This window comes from Canis aureus, chromosome 23 (genome assembly GCF_053574225.1).
Source record: "Canis aureus isolate CA01 chromosome 23, VMU_Caureus_v.1.0, whole genome shotgun sequence".
NCBI lineage: Eukaryota > Metazoa > Chordata > Mammalia > Carnivora > Canidae > Canis > Canis aureus.
The window spans coordinates 28,525,850-28,540,135 of NC_135633.1; the positions used below are offsets into that span (position 1 = coordinate 28,525,850).

General features: G+C 52.8%; 1 protein-coding gene and 1 long non-coding RNA gene across 4 annotated transcripts in view; one reads left to right on the plus strand and one right to left on the minus strand.

The window, feature by feature from the left end:
• Window positions 1-3,689, minus strand: part of GDPD5 (glycerophosphodiester phosphodiesterase domain containing 5) — an 86,471-nt gene extending 82,782 nt beyond the window's left edge. For 2 of the 3 annotated variants that reach the window (XM_077867072.1, XM_077867070.1), the window contains exon 1: window positions 2,933-3,687. The gene's annotated coding sequence lies outside the window, so the exon portion shown is untranslated. Of the gene's footprint in view, window positions 1-2,932 lie in introns of all 3 variants that reach the window. The other variant, XM_077867071.1, reaches the window with a different exon arrangement.
• A 900-nt stretch (window positions 3,690-4,589) lies between these two features.
• Window positions 4,590-9,171, plus strand: LOC144295472 (uncharacterized). The gene is made up of 3 exons (XR_013362618.1): window positions 4,590-5,122; window positions 7,239-7,412; window positions 8,828-9,171. It is a non-coding gene; the product is annotated as an uncharacterized LOC144295472 (long non-coding RNA).
• Window positions 9,172-14,286: the final 5,115 nt, after the last annotated feature.

Below are 14,286 nucleotides of genomic sequence, written 5' to 3' on the forward strand. Positions count from 1 at the left end.
CACAGTAAGTAGCACAGTCAGGATTCAATCTTGAACTGACGTCAGGACCCCCTACTCTCTATAGCAAATTGCCTTTCATCCCAGCCGGACGCTTTCCTCCTTGATGAAGCTTTCTGGGTTATTCCAGTCCTCAATGGCCTCTCCCTGCCGGCTCCCACTGCCCATTTGGAATCAGAGGTCCGCGGCTTGATCCTCACTCATCTAGCTTGGTTTCAACCATTTCCTGTGGGTCTACCTTGCCCCCACCTCCAACAGGAAAAGAGCCAGTGTTGATGACAGGTCCCTTTTTTCCTGACCTGTTCCCCTCCCCCCACATCCAAGATTTCTTATAGCACTTATAAGAACCACCCACTTGCTCTGGGGGGGGTGGGAGGTCAGAAGCCCAGCTGAGCACAGAGCAATTTCCCTGAGACTGCCTTCTTGCTCCCCTAGTGAGGGGAACCATAAATTATTCACCGCACCTTTGTGGCTGGGGAGGCCAGACAATGGGCCAGAGGGAATGAACACCAGCTCCCCCCAACCCCAGAAGCCAACAGCCCTGGGGTAAGAGGGTCAGAAGCTACAGTACTTTGCCAGGGTCCCCAAACAGATTCTAGAAGGCTGTGAAACAGGGAAGCAGCCAGGGGAACATGACCCATTCAAGAGTCCCAGTTGGGCAAACCCAAGTCTGTGAGCCTGCAATAGAGCCTTCTAATCTAAGGCAAGCCTGAGAATTTCCTGGTCAAAATTCAAGCTTCCTTTCTTTATAGGGAAGGAAATAAGTATTTGGCAAAGCAATATATATTTATATCTCATTTCATCCTCATAACAACCTTATAAAGGAGAAATTCTGATTCACAGAGGAGTCGGGGCTCTGAGGAGTGAAGTGCTCAGCCCAGTGCCACATGGCGAGTGGGAGGCAGAGCGGTTCCACGTCCGCCTGGTCTGACTTAGCGCTGTCTGGGCTGTTTAGCCCACCCAATTGGGACCTAGTCGCCCCACTGTCTTTTCCATCTGGGTAACTTCCAGAGCACCTGGCGTGAGTCGACACCCAGTTCCTGAAGCAAACTCAAAGGCCCTGGGCAAGTGGCTTCATCGCTCCAAGCCTCAGTATCCCACACGTGGTAGCCATTGGTAACAAGCTCAGTCTTAGCAAACACGGAAATCTCCTGAGCACTTGACAGTTTGCCAGGTGTGATGGCCCCATTATCTATCTGAGCAGGTAAGACAGAGCGAGCCTGTCTCTACCCCATTTTACAAGTGAGGCTTGGAGCCACGGGTGCATCTGAGAGGTCCCAGGTGCCTCCCCCACCCCCATTCTGCCTAACTCTAGGTTCTTTTCTACCATTTCTGTGATCATGAAATGAGATCACAGGTGTGAAATCATCTTACCAAAGAGGAGCTTTGTTTAGATGCAGGGATTATTATGAGAATCTGAATCCTCACCAATGGGTGTTGGGGGGGAATCCCAAGCCCCTCAGGTACCTCTCTCTTCTGGTGCCCCCCCAACCCCTCCAGCCCTGGGGACTGAGCTTCAGCCTTCAGCTGACCTCTCTACCCTACCCTCCTCCACCTCCCAGGGGCTTTCCAAGGTGGTTTCCCCTTGACTCCAGGAAGCTGGGCATGGCAGGGGTTAACTAGTCACAGCCAAGGCCACAGGACCTCAGACCAAGGCCACATCCCCTCCCCCCCTCAGAACAAGAACCCAGAGTTCATGCCAACCTATCTTTCACAACACCCCTCTTTTGCACGGCCCCAGGGGGGCAACAGAAGGAGCCCCTGCCTGTGAATCCAGACACCTGGCACTGTGCCCCCAGTTCTGACAGCCCCAGCTGTAAGACCTTGAGCAAGCCCCTCCCCTCCTAGGCCAGAGGTGTCTGGCAGGTTCCTCTGCCCAGGAGAAGCTGAGGCTGGACCTTCAGTCTGGGCCAAAGGCAACGAGGCTGTGGGCCTGTCTCGGGCCCCAGCAACAATCACACAGACTATCAAAGCAGCCTCATAAGTGGTCACCCTGACCTCACATAAGGGGTGGGAAAGCCCCAGCCACCCACCCCAAAGATGCTAACCGGGAGTGGACACCTTGAAGGATGTTTGGGAAGGTTTTCTAAAGTGTACTTTCTGCCTCAACCGCTCACTTACTTCAGGCCCTAGGATAAGTGGCACCCCCGCCCCCACTCCCAGCCTCCAGTGTCCCATTAATAATGTGAAGGATGGGTAGCTGGTGAGTGCTGAGAAGCTTCACCTCCCCAGCTCTGATGGACTCTGACTTGGGGACCTCTAGAGTGAGTTTTCTCAACAAGTAAGCAGCATCTCAGGATGCCACGGTGTCTTAGGGACCCTAAGTGTGGCACACAGGGGCAAGGAGTCCCTGCTCCCTGGTGCGGGGTCCACAAGGAGGGAAGCTTCCCACCTCTGCCCTCACTCTGGGTCACCTTTCCTGGGACGTGACTTGGCCATGGAGTGGGAGGGAAAGAGATCCTCCCTTGCCTCAGGATCAGCTCTGGATGCCCCGGTGGCCCCACCTTGACCCCTCCCCGTCGCCTCCAGCCCGGCGGCTATCCACTTCCTTTCTCTCTCGGTTCTCTGCTCCTTTCCCTCTCCCCCCCCCCCACAACCCTCCTACCCTCCCCAGCCCCAGAGTGAAGAGCGCAGGGTCCGTCAACCCCGCTGAGCCCCAGCCTCCCCGCCTGCAGGAGCCCCTGCGGAGCACGACACCTTTCCATCCCACGGAGTATAGTGAGCGGCAGATGAGGGACCATTTGCGCAAGGGTGGGGCGCGGACCCGCACACAATGGGCGCTCAATAAGTGCGCGTTTTCTCCCTTCCCCCGCCTCCCCGCGCCCTCTCCCAGCCGGCCCCGGCCCCGGCTGGTGACCGGATCGCCCGCGCCTGGCCCGGCGCTGCCCGGCTGGGGTCGAAGGCCGCCCTGGCCCGGCATCCGGGGCCCTCTCACCTGCAGCTCTCGGCTCTCGCCGGCCGCCGGGCCAGCGGGGACCCCGGGCTCCCTTCTTCGGGGCGAGCGCCGAGCCCCTCGCCGGGGCGGCGGAAAGGCGGCAGCTCGGGCTCGCAGCACAGCTCGGTCCGGCGCAGCCCGCCCGCCCGGCCCGCCTGCGACTCCTCGCGGGCTCTGGACCCGGGCCGGGGCTCCCTGGGCGTCCGCTCGGTCCCAAGTCCGCAGCTCCGGGGCCAAGGCAGCTGCAGGGTCGGTCTCGGGAGCCGAGGCTGAGGGCTTCTGCGCCCCCTCGAGCTCAGCCGGGGGCGGGGGGCACCTGCCCTACCCGGTCTCGGGCGGGGGCTCCGCTCTCACTACAGAAAGGCTAGGAACGCGCCCGCAGCCGTGGACCGTAGGCTGGGCCGGGAGCGTCCCGCGCCGCTGCTCGGGGTCAGGTCGGGGGCTCGGGCGTCCGGGCCACGTTCCCGGGAGCGTCCCGGCGCAGAGCCCCCGGCTGGGGCAGGCGGGGCAGGCGGGGCAGGCGGGGCAGGCGGGGCAGGGCGCCGGCGAGGACGCTCGCAGCCGCGGCGGGGAAGACTTCCCAGCTCCGGACTCGGCTCGCTCCGCACAAAGGGGCGGACTTCGGCGCGGCGGCGGGCTCCGGAGCTCCGGGCCGCGGCTCCACTTCCTCCTCTTCCCCCGGCTCGCCCGCGGCTCGCTCAGCCCCGCGCGGGTGCCGCCGCCGCCGCCGCCTCCGCCTCCGCCGCTGTCATCCCCGCCGCCCACCCCCACCGGAGCTGCAGCCGCTGCCGGAGCCGAGCCCAGCCGAGGCAGCGCCGCCCAGCGCCGGAGCGCCAGCCCCGCGGGGCCCCGGCCGAGGGGGCGGAGTCCGCCGAGGCCCCGCCCCGCCCCGGGCAGGGGGCGGGCACGCCCGGAGCCCCGCCTCCCGCCTCCCGCCTCCCGCCTCCCGCCTCCCGCCCCGCGCGGCCGGGCCGCAGGAGCCAATGGGAGGCTGAGGCCAGAGCGGCCCGGCGGACCCGGGGCCCTGCCGGGGAGGACAATGGAGGGGTGCGGGCTGCTAGAGTGCGGCGGGGTCCGCGGTCCCCGGGGCCCCACCCCGGGTGGAGGGAGAGGTGGTGACGACCGGTCCGTGTGGGGTGCGAGCGAGGGGGCCGCCGAGGGGTGGGAGCGGGGAGTCCGGGGGGAGGGACGGGGCTTGGGGTAGGAAGAGGAGCAGGGTGGAGGTGAGGGGCTTACGGGGCGGGGCAGCCTCCCAGGGGCCGGGGGCTCCCCGGGCGGTGGGGCTCCGCCCTCGCTCGCCTGCTCTTCGCCCCTCCCCAGTTTCTAGGGCTCAGGGCGCGGAGGTGAACGCTGGAAGCTGTGAAATCCTCAGATTTCAGGAAGCAGTGAAAAACAAGTTTTTGAAAAAAAAGAACGGATCTTTCTCCTTTCTTTTCTCTCTTTTCTTTCTCTTCTTTTCTTTCAGAGCAGATCATTCTTCAGCATTTCCCGCGGGAAGGAGAGTCGTCAGTTTTAGGAAGACTAAGTCAAAAGCAGCGTGTGAGGCTAACTCACGCAGTCAGACACACACTCTCCTTGAGTAATGACGGATCTGCGGTCTGCTCCAGGCCCCCCCCCCGCCCTCCCCCCGCGCCTTGGGGCTGGAGCTGTGTTTGATTATCTCCCAGAGTCCCCAGCCGGCTGCAGAGGGCAGGGCACAGGGCAGGGCACAGGGCAGGCGTTGGAGGGTTTTGATGTATGAATGAGTGTTGACGTGCTCCTGGGTTCATGTGAAAGCCACTAATTGGTCTGGGGAGCAAAGGAACGGAGGCTGCACAATAGAGCTTTTCTGTAAGCCTCACAGCACCTTACACAGTAGGTACCCCATTTCACTGATGAGGACACCCAAGCCCAAACAGGCCAAGCGATGTTCCCAAGACCATACCTGGCATTCTATTCACTCATCACTATCACTTACTAGGGCAGAGCTGTGTGGCTTTGACTGGGTTACTTGACCTTTCTGATCCTCTAATTCCCCATCTGTAAAAGAGATACAAAGATGTGCTGCTACTTGGTATGGACTGGGCTGGCACCAGACTTCACACGATGGACAGAAGGGTGTTCCTAGCAGAAGAGACTGCATATGCAAAGGCATGGAGTCTGAAAGAAGACCTCTGGGGACCCCTGGCCTATCCTGGAGGATTAGGAGAGGTAACAGGCAGGCTCAGGCCAGAAGTAGGGGTTAGCTAGGTTAGGAGGGAACCTCAGGGAATAGACAGTGCTCTGGGCAGAGAGGCCAACCTGCGCAAAACCCTGGAGGTGAGGGAGAGTGTTTCTTTGTTGAAGAATCCAGACAAGTTCAGGGTAGCTAGAACTCCCAGGGAAGGAACAGCAGAACTGATGGGAAGAGAAGAGTGTGGTCAGGCCAGACAGAACGGAGTTCAGACTTTATTCCAAGGGTCAAGGACTGTTGGGGTCTTGCTCAGGATCCCAAACCCAGCAGGATTATTCTGAGGCCCCAGTCTGGACTCACTGGCTGTCAGACGGGTGCCCTGGAAGTTTTTCAGCCAGGCATATTGGGAGGCACTTTGTAGGGAAACCAGGTAGTATGAAAGCATGTAGAGCCCATGGGAGGGCTATGGGGGCCTCACAGTGAAGGACTGGAGTCCTCAATGAGGTCTGGACCCAGAGACCCTGCCTCACCCCCTTTTGGGTTGTGCATCAGCCTGACAGTCTGGTTGGAAGAACAAGGAAGAGGGTGAGCTGGAGGTTGTAGTCCAGACTGGTGGGAGAGGGCACCCTCTCTTAGCCAAATCCAGGGCTTGGGTGTGGAGGTGGGCCTTGGGAAGCTCACACTGGTGGCTGTGGCAGGAGGACTGGGAAGAGTCTATTTTGCTAAGAAACCTTTGACTGCTCCCTCCACTCAAAACCTTCTGTGGCTCCCAGTTGCTAGCGTGATCAAGTCCTAAATCCCTAGTCTGGTGTTCCAGGCCTTCCATTATTGCTCTCTGCCAACCTCACCGGCCTCCTCTCCCAATCACTTCCCTCTCCCCTGTACCAAACTTCTCGCAGCTCTATCCACAAGCAGGGTGCAGTCTGTCCCATCCATGGGGTTGCTCTTTCTGTTCTCCTTGCCTGGGACCCCATGTTCCCTTTCCCTCCTGAGTAATTTCTATTCCCTGCTGGATGGAGAGAAGAAATGTTGAAGCAAATGCCCATCTGTCCTCTTTACTGCTGTATCCTTAGAGCCTAGCTCAGAGCCTGCCATGTGGAAGGTGCCCAGGAAGTAACTGCTGAATCAGTGCTCCATTTCTCAAATCAAGTGTCTCCTCACTGAGAAGCCTTCCTGGACTCCCCCAGTAGTCTGCCTTGGGTCTTTGAGATGTTGGCCTGAAGGTGCTGTAATTATGTATTTCGAGTCTAGTTGGCCCCACTGGGCTGGGAGCACCTCCATGACAATGCGCCCCCACCCACCCACACCCAGCAGAGGAGCAGGCCCCTCTAAGACCTCAACACTGGGCAATGAATAAGGCTCTCAGAGCACAGTTCTCTGGCCGCCCCTGCTGGGAGAGCTTCCTAGGCGGGTCAGATGAGTAGAATGCCAGAATGAAAAGGAGGCTTTCAGAACAGCCCCTCCATCAACCCTGGGGCCCAGGAGAAGAGTGCCCAAGGTCACCATGAGGTGACTGGTAAACAGTTCTCAGACACCCACATTCGCCCTCTGGCTACTCTCCCAGGAAGAGAAAGTCTCCTGACCTGGGAATATCAGACCTTTTTGCCACCAGAGAGTTCCACAAAGCATGACAGATTCATGGTCATGGCAGTTTGTCTGGGAGGGTGATTGAGGGCTCAGAGGCAGGTTCTGAACCAGGGTGTCTTTGACCAAAGAGGCTAACCTCATCAGGTCAGGTCAGCCTCGTGCCTTGGCACTCCCTGAGCCTCCCATCCTCCTTATATCCTTCTGACCCCAGGAGGCTTAACAGTGAAGCCACTGCAGCCACAGCTCTGTTGCACAGCTCCTTTGTAGTCAACTTCATTGCAAATAACTATTTGCTTTTATGCCTATATTTATAGCAGGAATCTTGCATTCTTTTTCTTAAACAGGGCCACCAAATTGTATGACTTCACACCCATGAGATTTGCTTCCAACAAATCCTTACGGTGCACCCATTATATGCAGGCACTGTGCTAGGTGCTGGTGAGGGCAGGGTGGGGGGAACATCATGAAGCATTAGGCAGATGCTGCTCCATCCTTTTGCTGGTGGGGCTGGGAGGCTCAGCTGAACTCACAATACATGCTGCTTTCCTGCCTCTCTGCCTCTGCCAGCGTGGAATCCTCTGCCAGCCTTGGAATTTCCTCCATCTTCCAAGGACCCTCTGAGAAGCCTGCCTGACTCCCCTAGTGGGAAGCACAGCATCGTCCATGGAAGCAGGTGACGCCAGGTACTGGGGCAAGAAGTGCATCCGAACCCTGACTGGCCTTAAAGGATGGTGGGACTAGGTAAGTGTGTGTTGAATGGGATGTGGACAGGAAGGTGGTAACAAAGTCACTTACACAGAGTGGAGCAATGCAGGATGTAGGGCACTTGGGATGTGAAGCTTGGGCTGGCCCAGTCACCTCCACTCTCTCTGCCTCAGTGTCCCCGTGAGTGAAATGGAGATGAAAATGGTGACCCCTCAAAGGCCATGAGGACTAAAGTGCTCAGTCAGCGAGGCCCAAGGTAGCATGGTGTGTGTGGAGGAGGCCACATCTGTCCCCATAGTACCGAGGGGGAAAGGTCAAGAGAGCCCATGGCAGGAGAGGTACGCAGGAGGACCTGTCCCTCCGGTCTTTGTCATAGTTTGACTTCTGTTCTGCGAGCAGAGAGGCGTGTTGGGAGGGTCTAAGCAGGAGACAGTGTCAGTTTGGCTTCTCAGAGCTCACCCTGATCGCCCTTGGGAGAAGACAGAGGCAGGAAGAGCAGCTGGGGCCTCTTCTGAGAGTCTGGATGACAGGGAGAGATGAGGCTGTGAGTCTGGGCCCCAGGGGTGGTTGTGGGTGGGTCAAGAACATTTAGAGGGAAAGAGACAAGCTACTGATTGTATGTGGGATAAGGGAGGTAGAGAATTGGAGGGGTCTGGGCCTGCTTTGGGGTAAGAGGGGACCAGCCCCAGGGAGGGAATGTGGTTCACAAGGATGCAGCAGAAAACCCCACAGGGGATGGAGCCCAGGAAAGTCAGAGAAAAACTGGTCAGAGAAGGGGAGAAGGGGGCAGGCCAGGAGCATCAGGCCTGAATCATTGGAGTCAACAGCTGGGGACTGAGGGTGGTTCCCCAGGGGGAGGGGGAGGCAGGAGCAGGGGTGCACATGGACACCGTGTAGGCAACCTCTTCCGGGTCCTTGGGTGGCAGCTGGGGCAGGAGGCAGAATTGGAGGCTTTGGGGTTTTGTTTTTGAAGCAGGACCTAAAGCCCGAAGCCACGTGAAGGAGAGGAGGTAGCAGGGTGCTAGAGACAAGGCACTGAGCAGAGACTGGGGAGAGACAGCACCCGCTTGGGGGGGCGGGGTAGGGGGACTCCTGTGGGGCCAGGGCATGTGAGGAAGATCAGGCCTGAAGGCCTCAGTGAAGCAGGAGCCAGAAGAGTCTGCCCTGCAGGGAGAGGGCCTGGTGGAGTGGGGGCCCCAGGCAGGAAGCTGGGAGGTGCAGCTGGCAAGTGGAAGGGAGACAGAGGTGAGAGCCATAAATCTGTGCTGGCCTCTTGCATATGGTGGAGGGATTGGGGATGGCTCCGGGAAATGTCTCTGTCAAGTAAATACAGATTTATCCCTGGCCTGCTTCGCATTCTGCTGGATCCTTAGCCCCAGTCTTGAAAGGATGGGGTTGCTTCAGGGTCTTCTCTGACCCCAGATCCTGTGGGCTGCCTCCTTCCCCATCAGGCCTTGCCACGGGTCAGTGGGAATAGCAGTGATCATTAAGACTTTACCAGCACCTCCGGATGCTCACAAGAGGGCAGATCTTGGCTCCACCATTGTCAGTCGCATTACTCACTGGCCCATGAACTCCACGTTGGATTTCTTCTGTGTCTTCAGCAGCACACTGGGCGGGTCACACCCAAGAAGTGCCTGAAAGCTTTAAAGAAAGGCAAGGGGAATCACTTGATTTGACTGCCTCTGCTGCCCTCTGCTGCAGAATAATAGTTTGAAGCGCTAACATGGGAGCTCCCCCTCTCAATCTTGGGGATCTCAGGGCACTGTTTCACACCTAAAAGTTATTGAGGACTCCACAGAACATCTGTTTATATGGTTGATATTGGTATTTTTAGTATTATAAATTAAAACATACACTTAAAAATATTTATGTAATTAACAATCTGATTGAATTTTAACATATTTTTATGAAAAATATATTTTCCTAAACCAAAAATTAGTGAGAAGAGTGGCATTGTTTCATAGGTTTAAAAATATCTTTGATGCTTGTATTAATAGAAGACAGCTGGATTCTCCTGTTTCTGCGTTCAATTGGACACAATATGTTGTTTCGTTTGAAGCTCACAAAGAAAAGCTTAGGAAGAAAATACAGGCGGGGCGCCTGGGTGGGTCTGCCTTTGGCTCAGGTCATGATCCCGGGGTCTTCAGATGGAGCCCTGCATTGGGCAGAGAGCCTGCTTCTCCATCTCCCTCTGCCTCTTCTGCTCCAACTCTCTCTCTCAAATAAATAAATAAAATCTTAAAAAAAATAAAGTACAGGCTTATACGGATACATAATTAGAAAAGAACGTATCTTTTGGTCTGTTTCGCATTTTTTTAAAGATTTTATTTATTTATTCATGAGAGATACACAGAGAAAGAGAGGCAGAGACACAGGCAGAGGGAGAAGCAGGCCCCATGTGTGGAGCCTGATGTGGGACTCGATCCCGGGTCTCCAGGATCACGCCCCAGGCCGAAGTCTGTGCTAAACCACTAAGCCGCCCCCCCCCTCCGGCAGCCCCCGCATTTTTTTTTTTTTTAGGCGAGCTCTCCACCCAAGATCAAGAGTTGCATGCTGAGCCAGCCAGATGCCCTTCTTTTGCACTTTGAACGTATCTTTTACCCATGTATGATTTTTTAAAGATTATTTACTTATTTGACAGAGAGAGAGTGTGTGCGTGTGTGTGCGCGTGCGCGCGCGTGCACACGTGCGTGCACACTTGCGTGCATGCATGCACAAGCAGGGGAAGCAGGAAAAGGAGAAGCAGGCTCTCCACCAAGCAGGGAGCCCGATGCAGGCCTCCATCCTGGGACCCTAGGATCATGACCTGAGCCAAAGCAGACGCTTAACCTGCTGAGCCACCCAGGCGCCCCCCAACCCGTGCATGATTTTGTAAGAGCATGCATTGGCTGTGAGGGCAAAAAATAGTTCGCCAAGTTATCTTTTAAATGCTGATAAATTTCAGCACATAAAATTAAAAAATCAAATTCAAAATATTCCTACAGATCTCATCAGAAAAATCTTTAAGTATTGAGAAGCTGTCAAGCTTACAATGGTGAACACAAGTTTTCCAAAATTCTAATTTTCACTTGCAAGCTTGAACTTTATCCTTAGCAGCAGGTACTGTCAGTCTATCTTGAAATGACAGGCTCAATTATTCATTTTTGAGAAAATGCCTGCCAGATACTCAAGTCTGTATAACCATAATTTGCCTGTCAGTTTTTCTTTAAAGGAAAAAAAAAGGTGTTCCATGAAAAAAGTGGCTAGTTTGACTCACAATTCAAACAATTGCACAAATGCTTTTCCCGGAGACAACCATGATGCTCCTGTCTACAGCAGAAGTGCTTTATGATACTTCTCATTTTGTCATGCAGAATATCAAAAAGGTGTATAATCAAGGATCAGTATATAATGAATACATTTTCTTGTTTCTTGTTTTTTAAGATTTTATTTATTTATTCATGAGAGAGACAGGGAGAGGCAGAGACATAGGCAGAGGGAGAAGCAGGTTCCCCGCGGGGAGCCTGATGCAGGACTTGATCCCAGGACCCCAGGATCACAACCTGAGCTGAAGGCAGATGCTAAACCACTGAGCCACCCACACACACCCCAATTTACGTTTCATCAATAAAATAATTTTATTGCTTTCTTGAGTGATGCTGGCAGTGTTTTACTATGAGGGCATGGCAGCAAAGAATCTGACCGTTTCTAGGACAGTTTGTAGCTTTGATGGGTGTAGAGGCACCAGTGGTTACACCACCATCGTTTTTCCCCATTTGTGAGACATCACATTAGTGAAAAAGGCAAAGGACACCTTAGTATCGTTATGAGGGGAGTCTGGCCCTGAAAGGGTCTAGAGTCTGCTCTGGAATGTGTTTTGTGTACTAGGCAATGGTCCAAGCATTTTATTCTTTTTTAAAAAAATTGTAGGGGCACCTGGGTGGCTCAGCGGTTGAGCATCTGCCTTCGGTTCAGGTCATGATCCCAGGGTGCTAGGATCAAGTCCCACAGCAGGCTCTCCCCACAGGGAGCCTGCTTCTCCCTCTGCCTGTGTCTCTACCTCTCTCTGTGTGACTCTCATGAATAAATAAATAAAATCTTTTTTAAAAATTGTGGGAAAATAGACAACATAAAATTTATGTTTTCACTGTTTGTAACTGTCAAGTTCAGTAGCATAAAGTCCATTCATATTGTTGTGCAACCATCACCACCATCCAGTCTCTAGAATTTTTCTCATTTTATAAACCTGAAAGTTGGTCCCCATAAAACAATGACTCCCTATTCCCTTATCCCTCCAGCCCCTGGAAACCACCATTCTACTTTCTGTCTCTGTGAATTTCACTACTTTAGTTTATCTCATTGAGTCATACAGACTTACTCACTTAGCATGATGTCTTCAAGGCTCATCCACGTTGGAGCATATGTCAGAATTTCCCTCCTTTTGAAGGCTGAATAATGTTCCATTGTATGTAATGTCACATTTTTTTCTCCATTTATCCTTGTTGGACAGCCGGGTTGCTTCTACCTTTTGGCTGCTGTGCATAATGCTACTATGAACCTGGGTACAGAAGTATCCATCAGAATCTCTGCTTTCAATTCTGTTGGGTATATACCCATAAGTGGAATTGCTGGATTACGTAGTACTATTTTTAATTTTTTAATTAAAATTTTAAATATTAAATTTTTTAAGTATTAAATTCTGCTCTCCACAGTGGCTGCAACATTTTCTATCCCCACCAACAGTGCACAAGGGTTCTAGTTTCCCCACATCCTCTCCAACACTTGTTATTTTATGTTTTTTGATAATTGCCAGCCCAATGGGTTTGAAGTATTATCTCATGGTTTTGATTTGCAATTGCCTAATGATTAGTGATGTTAAGCATCTTTTCATGTGCTTATCAGTCATCCATATATCTTCTCTGAAGACACATCTATTCAAGTCCTTTGTCCATTTTTTTTTTAAGATTTTATTTATTCATGAGAGAAAGAGAGAGGCAGAGACATAGGCAGAGGGAGAAGCAGGCTCCACACAGGGGAGCCTGATGCAGGATTTGATCCCAGGACTCCAGGATCACGCCCTGGGCTGAAGGTGGTGCTAAACCGCTGAGCCACCCGGGCTGCCCTCCATTTTTGAATCAGGTGGTTTTTTTGTTGTTGACAAACATTTTGCTCTTAAACCTTACAACAACCCTATGGGGTTGTTGCTTACACTGTCATTCCTATTTTCACTTACAGATAAGGAAACCTGACATGGTAGCATGCCCACAGTCACACAGCTAGGAAAGGGTAAATCCAGGGTTAAAATAGTCTGGTGTTCTTTTTCACTATGTTATGTGCCCAAGAACAGAGGGGCATTCTTAATGTCCAAGAGCAGCAGGGGTGCAGGAGAAAAAGGACAGTAACTCAGATGACCTCCTATCTGGTGTCATATGCTAAGAGGTGATCATGGGTGCTGTTCCTCACGGTAGAAAATTAGAAATACCCCAACCAGCCAACACCACAGGAAAGGTGATACTGTGGCTTCCTATAATGACCCAATTCAAGGAAACTTTGCTGAGCACCCAGACCATGCCAGACCTGAGGCTGGTACTAGAACATGCAGAATGGAACCAGACCCCATCTTCCGCTCTGGAGGAGTATCTAGTTTAGTGGGGGGAAACAGATGTGCCACATCTTAAGAGTAACTTTACCAAAGAAAATTTCATAAACTCAAAATGCCACCCACTGCTTCCCACAGGGTTGTCTTCTGATTCAGTTTCTGTAACAGAACAAGTTTCAGCACAAAGGGGAATTCAGTGGAAGGATACAGGGGAGTTCCCCAAGCTCTAAACGCAGGGGTGCAATCAGGCCTCAGAATGAGGCAAAAACAGGGCCACCAAACAGATTAATATTAACAAATATTAATAATTAATATTATGGTCCACCAACCCAAAGAGAAACTGAGCTTTCTTTTCTTTTTAAAGATTTTATTTATTTATCCATGAGAAACACAGAGAGAGAGGCAAAGACATAGGCAGAGGGAGAAGCAGGCTCTCTTTGGGGAGCCTGATACAGGACTCAATCCCAGGACCCCAGGATCACACCCTGAGCTGAAGGCAGATGCTCAACCACTGAGCAACCCAAGTGCCCCCAGAAACTTGAGTTTACTATCTCTGTTCTAATTACAAAATTCTTGGAAAGAAGGCATTGACTGACTATGTCCTCATTCCTTACCATGGAGGTTGAGAGCAAACATGGTGGTATCTATGTTTGCCAACATGGATAGAGAGGCAGAGGCAATTCTTGGGAAAAAAAAGGTACTTAGCAGGTCTTCTGCCCAATTTGCCCCATGCCGATCAACACACAAACGTGTCTTTTGTTCAGTCATGTTGATGTTTGTTGATAACATTTTGAACTTGTTTTACTAAACTATCCTATATATGTATAGCATTGATACGATTGACACATTGTGATTTCTAACATGGACTTTTGTGATGACTTCTCTTACCTTGGTGCATTAGTCAGCTACTGCTATGATAATGCTATGTAACAAACAGCTAAAAAATCTTGATGGCTTATAAACAATATTCCTCTGTCCTGCTCACAGTCTGCAGGTCAGCTGGGATGGCAAGGAAAGCTTCAGCTGTCTTTCAGGCTCAGGTCTGCTCATGTGCCTCTCATTCTGGGATCAGTGGCTACCCAGAGCATGCTTTCCTCAAGGTGGATGACAAAAAGTCCCAGAATGCGAGTGGACATGTGATGCCTCTTAAGACCTGGGTTCAGAACAATCACACAGTCTCTTCTGGCCACATTCCACAGGCCAAAGCAAGTCACAAGACCAAGTCAATCTCAACAGAGCGAGGAACAAGCTTCAGAGACAGACAGGGGTCATCCAAGAGGAAACCCAAGAGTCTATGGAGTCTGGGACTTAAGAGAGGGAAGGGTCCCC